Below are 6,823 nucleotides of genomic sequence, written 5' to 3'. Positions count from 1 at the left end.
GGAGGGGAATTTGTTATGTGCCTAGGGTTTGCCCGTGTATTTTGAAGTGTTGTTTGTTAATTGTTTTAATTATGTAAGTGTGTGTTTGTGAAGCTGCGTCATTTAAGTGTTTGTTGACCTGTTCTCTGTCTTGGGCCAATTATGGTATATGGCTCAGTTATTTAGTTATCTAAGTTAACTAGTGGGTCAGTTACTTTGCTTGGTTTATGGGCCAGTTATCACCTGTACGAGGTCGTTATGTGCATCTATATTTATTCAGCAGTTATTCAATGAAAAGGGCAAGCAATTTCCATTTCAATTACAAAGTGTATTGGGAGGCCTTGGCAACCTCGAATCTACCAGAAAGATTTCTACAAAATTCTATTACAATATTGTAGACTCTTCATAGATCGTAGCGGTAGCAAAACCCTACGAGAGAGAAAATTCACAAATGGAAGAAAGTGGGGATTCCAAAGGGAGAGAAAGCTAGATCTCAACGTGGAGGTAGAGATCGAGAGGGAGAGGAGAGGTTGAGATTGTTGTGGAGGCTCAGCCTATTTATAGGCCGTGAGGTTTGATCTCAACAAAAAAAGCCGTCGACTGTGATTGGGGAAGCCAAACGACGTACAGAACGTGGTGGAGGGGCTAGTGGTTGATCTACATGTGTGTGAGTGAGATTGGTGTGCAGAGTGTGGTCGCTGGGTCAAGAGAGGCCATTCTCGATGGGTTTTGTTCTCGGCTTGGACTGGGGGACACAGACGGTGGTCAAGGAGTAGCAGAGGAGAATGGAGCAGTGTCGACACGTGGAGGTGAGGTGGTGGCGGGTGAGGGTGGCACGGTGGGGTCATAGGTGTAGAGGAGAAAAGAGAGAGGGAGGTTGGGGTGGTGTGGCATGCAGAAGAGAAGGGTGGTAGAAGAGAAGAAGAGAAGAATTTTTTTAGGATATTCTCCTCTAGGCTAAACAACGCCCTTTTAAAGGGGTGAGGGCTTGGCTTTTGTTTCTCAGCTTGGCCCCTACACGGGCTGGGCCTGCAGCGCGCACACTTAAAAAACCAAAATAAAAATTTCAGACCATAGGCTTACACACATTTGTTCGTTGATTTCACCCATCACATGATTGTTTGATATGCGATGGTCTGGTTACGTACATATTTTTATTAGTTAAAATATAAAATTTTGAAATTACAAGCTTTGATTTCATAGAGGTACGTTATTTATTTTATTTGTTCTTTTAGTTCATAAATTATGGAAGCTTAAAAGTCGTCATTTTTTTTTTCTCTCATCAGGAACGTAGCTTTTTTTTTTTTCTTTTCTTTTTTTTTTTTACATTTTTAAATTGTACTCTTGCGGTCCAATATATATCTCTTTTTTCACTTTGGCCAATGAGATCATAGTTGCGCTCCATCATCAAGGTTGGATATATAATAATGAAGCTGCGAAAATGAAGTATCTTTTGTGTTACAAGTGGGGACTACATGTGCTGGTTTATTTAAATGGCCATGTAAACCTGTAACACCCAGGCCCAATGCCAAGTCCAAGCCAAGCACAAGTTCTATAAATTGTTTTATGTAGGGGAGGTCCACTTGAGATTTAATGAGTAATTTTTGAATAGGCTACAAACCCAAAATTTGTTTTGATAAAATATGGATTTTATTGAACTTGATAATTAGGTTAAATCTAATCAATGTTTTATGCACCAAGTAGAATCTATTTATTTGGTAATTGGCCCAAAAAATTTAATGGAACAAATTTGGCTATTTTAGAATTTGAATCGAGATCCATTAGTATTTATTATATACTCGATTCATGAAAATATAAACAAGCCAAAAAGATTATTCGAACTGCTTCAACTGGCCAAACCCATTTTGTTTAAGTTCATACACCACCACTATAGGATAGCCCCTCTGCCAAGCCAAAAACCCATACCCCACAAGCTAAGCCTAAAAGCATTGCCTTTGGCACGTGCAGAACTCCATGCACATTGATTTCTCCCTTCTCTTTCATTAGGGTTTCCAACGTTGTGTATAGGTAACCATACACTGAGATCACACTACATGCACAACGGTTTCTCCCACATCTCACGACTTTGCACTCACGGTCTCCCCTCAACCCCCCTATAGCACCAAACAACGGACTCCAAGCATACTAGAGTTGCTGGTGCACCACTGTAGGATAGCCCCACTGCAAAGCTCCTCCACACAAGCCACCCTGCTTCTCAACGCAGCAAAGCCACACGACTAGTCCAGCACCCTCACGGCCTCTACTCAGCCACTGTCGCCAAGAAACAACTCTGCATGCTTCAAGCTTCAAAGCCCTGTCACACCTAGTCGAACCACAACCAATCCAGGGAGGAAAAAGCAGCTCAGCCACCGTAGCCCAACCATGTAACCACCGTGTAGTTACAGCCACACGACCTCCACATACTTTGTTTCCCTACATCAAAATAGAGTAATTCCACAACTTGAACTAGCCAGCACTGCATCTCGGGAGAGCCATCACATGTTGCCAGCCCCCACCCCGACGTCGCCACCCCAAGCTACCGCTCTCTCTCAGTAACCTCTCACTTCTCCCTCATGCCGTGCTCACGCACTCACTCTCTCATTTCTCTCTCTTTCATCACTTTCTCACTTTCTCTTAGCATCGTGCTGCCCCATCGACTGCCTTCGATCTCCGCCCACCATTGCCCCATCGAGTCTCTCCTTCCCTCTCGATGGGTATGGGGCTCTCTCTCTCTCTCTCTCTCTCTCTCTCTCCATCTTTGTTACTATAACACAACACACACTTTGGGTTGGTTATTGGATTCGGGTCGTAAATCATTTTGGGCTTGGTAATGTTTTAGTTACACTATTATAATACTTAAGTGGATTGGGCTTATATTTTTAAGCGGGCTCAATTTTTAATTCTTAATAGTCCAGAAACTTTAGTATTGTTTTAAAAAAAATATTTAAAGGATTTAAATTATGTTATTAGGTATATAGTTTTACAATTTAATCTCAAAAGTAAATGATGACAGTGTAATTTTATTTTCAACGCTTTAAATCTGATCTAGTTTATTTTTATTAAATAAAATTTTGTTGTTTACTATAATAGATTTTTGCTATAATTATATTATCTAGTATTAAATTTTTATAGTTAGATTTCAGTAGTAAATAATTTAGAATTTAATGTCTTAGTCGGACTAATTAAGTGGATATCGATGAATTTTGAGAAATGATGGTATTTTAGGGTTAGAGGTTTTGAAGAATTAAAATAGGTGATTTAAGTATTTCAGGTTCAATTAGGAAGTATGAGTTCAATTGGAAATTTACCCAAGTTACTTGACTTTTCTATAGGTGATGATCGATATCCCATTGGCACTATTGTGAGGAAATTCAAAGAAGTTAAGAAGTCCAGATAAGTAGGGTTCCTATGTTAGACTTTGTATAAAAAGAAGATGAATTGAGGTTAATTTTATGAAAAAAATGTGCATGATATGTTTTGAAAAGAAATATGAAAACAATCTCAATTATTTGTTATGCATTACTCATGAAATCTGTATAAAAGAGAAAGTACTTTTTGACATGACTGGTATAGACATGAGCAATATTTTGACATGTTGTTTCTAAAATGTGCAAAAGAGTGAATATAAAATTTGTGAATTTCGTACATGTTATACTTTTGGTCTTCTAATTTTGCAATATATATTATATAACTTACTACCTTGTAATATAAAATATAATAAGTATAGTTATAGTAACTTATAATAGTAACTAATAACTATGGTAACTATAGTAACTAGTTATGATAACTTGTATAGTTCTCATAACTTATAATACAGCTTGCACTGTAGTATCTATAGTAACTATAGTAACTATAGTACTTATGATAACTTGTATAGTTATCATAACTTATAATACTTACACTGTAGTACCTATATAACTAATAGCTACTATATCTATATTAATTATATTAATTTGTATAGTTATCATAACATATAATACTTACACTGTAGTAGCCAAATAACTAATAGCTACTATATGTATATATATATATATTAACTTATATAATTATCGTAACTTATAATAGTTATACCTATATAGTAACTATATAATACTTACAGTATAGTAGCTATATAACTAATAACTACTATATCTATATTTATATTAATTATATTAACTTGTATAGTTATCATAACTTATATATAATTGCTATATAATTAAGCCATTGTAATTATACTAAGTACTTAGTATGTACTTAGTATAATAGAATAAATATATTTACAAATAATATACTAAATATATTAATTAAAAGTATTATAATACTATTATTAGTTTTATTTTTATACTTTTGTATTTTGTAATTTTGTAATATTAGTATTATTATATACTACTATTAGTAATATAATTATAAATATATTAATATAATAACCGTTTGAACGGATATTTATCCAGTTTGAACGAGACGACATGATCATTATAGACGTAGTTCGAATACAATTCCACAAAACTCTCTCATTCGAACCAGTAACCGCCGAGAGCCTCCGAGTTCGCTCCTTATCTCCGCTACGAAAACCGCAACTCAACCACCCATAACAACCCCACATTTGAACTTCTAAGAGGTATGGGTAAACTCTCCACTTCTATTGTTTAGTTTTTTGCACGAATGAGTTGTGTTTGGGGGTATGGATTTTGAATCCGAAATCCACCTATTTTGGTGTATTCCGTAAAAATAACATCAAAATAATCGGTAGAAATGATTGGGCTTCACTCCTTAATCATTCCTACCGATTAAAACAAATGATAACATCTAGATATGAAATTTTTCAGTTTGGGGCTGAGTCGACTTAGCCATGGCTGTTTGGCTTCTTCCCGTTCGAACTAACTCTAGTCCATTCAAATGCTTAGTTGCCAAACAACATTATTTCTGTTCGAACAAAATAAATTCATTCGAATGAACAAAGATTTCCAGTTCGAATGAACAGAACAGTCCATTCGAATAGATTTGACTAGTTCGAACAGAATATGTTCCATTCAAACGAATTATTTCAATTCAGTTCAGTATACTATAATTCTTCAATAGTATAATTTAAATATTATGGTTAATTATATTCTTACTTTCCTTATGATTAAACAGTATATCAATGGCATCCAGCGGAAGAAAACGTGCGAGAGATCAGCCTAGCCAAAGTAGTGGAGCAGCTCATGCTTAGGAGACGAGTTATATACTTTTCGAGCGTCCAGTCATTTTGTCTGACTTCTCCGATCATTCATGGGAAGGACGGAGCATACAATCCATCTTCACCAAGCGGAGATGGATACCGATCTATGAGCAGCGAGGGACTCCATATTCAGAGATGGTCAGTGAGTTCTACCGTGCCATGGGAGAACTCAGCGCTGATGCTTTCTTCTACATCCTATCGATCCGAGAGTGAGTATTAATTTCTCTCCCTGTATTATTGCTAAGTTCCTTGACATTCTGTGCGTAGCCGACGCATATTCTGCAGGGCTACATGGGGACCAACGGTATCTAATTCCGACACACAAGCCGCATCCTTCACGCTAGCCCCGGACGTAGATTCGAATGCTAGTTTGGATGGTAGTGAGGATGAGGATCTACCTGATGATGGTCTCACAGATGATCAGGTGCATTAGCTAGTGCAAGACCCATTGGCTCCTCCATATGATGGGAGCAAGGTGATCAGACAGGCCAATTGTATAACATTTTTTAGAATGCTTAATTTGATTGTTGGCTATAACATCGATCCGAAAAAACACATGACTGATTTCGGGATCGATCAAGCCAGATTTTTGCTGCAAATAGCATGGGGGGATCCCATTGATCTGGCATTGTATTTATTCCTCCGCATTCGATCGGAGTCATGATTTTCTAGTGGAGGTAGTCTACCATTTGCACTGCTGATATCTAACTTCCTACTCCGATCGGGAGTTACAGTGTCGGCCACTGAGCGGAGGTTACCACAAATGGGGCCCCTTAACAGGATCACATTCAGCAAGAGCAAGGGGCACATGCGGAACACTGTACTAGAACAGCCTAGTGATCCTCCCACAGATCCAGCTTCTAGTAGTGTTGCTGCTGTTGAGAGATAGCCTCTTGGGGCTACTTTGGATCAGGTATGAGCTCCGTTTGTGAAGTTCGTTGAGCCCATCATGGAGTAGCTTAGGGATCTGAAAGGATCTATTAAAATGTTGCAAGAGGATGTTGATCTACTAAGGACCCAATGATCGTTTTAGTTATTATTTTACTTTTTTATGTTGTATTAAATATTATATATTTTAGATGTAATTAATGTATGATTTTTATTTTTCGTGTTTACTTTGTTTATTTTTTTCATTTTATTTGCCGTTCATGATAATATAAAAAATGATACTATCTTTAAAGTTATATTTATATAAATTGAACATAAAAGAAATCACTATAAAGTTTTGAAGTTAATTACATAAAATTAATTTATGAATTTATAAATATATTAACTCACCGCAAATCATAATATATAATATATACACATTTTTATATTTTGAAAATGATAACAAATTAATGGAAAAAATATTTATTACTTTAATGGAAAAAATATATGTACAAATCTATACTAATAAAAAAATTAATTGAAAAAATTTCCGTTCAAACAAAGAAATTTAAGTTCGAATGGTTATTAACTTTTTTCAAAAAAAATAAATTAATTTCTCGTCAATATTATTATTCGAATAAATTATATACTATTCAAATGAACATTAATTCTATGTTCGAATCAAACATGCAGGAAGACGTTCTGAGGAAACAATTAATATATATCCTTAATTGCTTGGTTAATTGGTTTATAAAGCAATCCAACATTTATAACGTTGGT

The sequence above is a fragment of the Juglans microcarpa x Juglans regia genome, chromosome 4D (assembly GCF_004785595.1).
Source record: "Juglans microcarpa x Juglans regia isolate MS1-56 chromosome 4D, Jm3101_v1.0, whole genome shotgun sequence".
NCBI lineage: Eukaryota > Viridiplantae > Streptophyta > Magnoliopsida > Fagales > Juglandaceae > Juglans > Juglans microcarpa x Juglans regia.
This window is presented reverse-complemented; position numbering follows the sequence as displayed.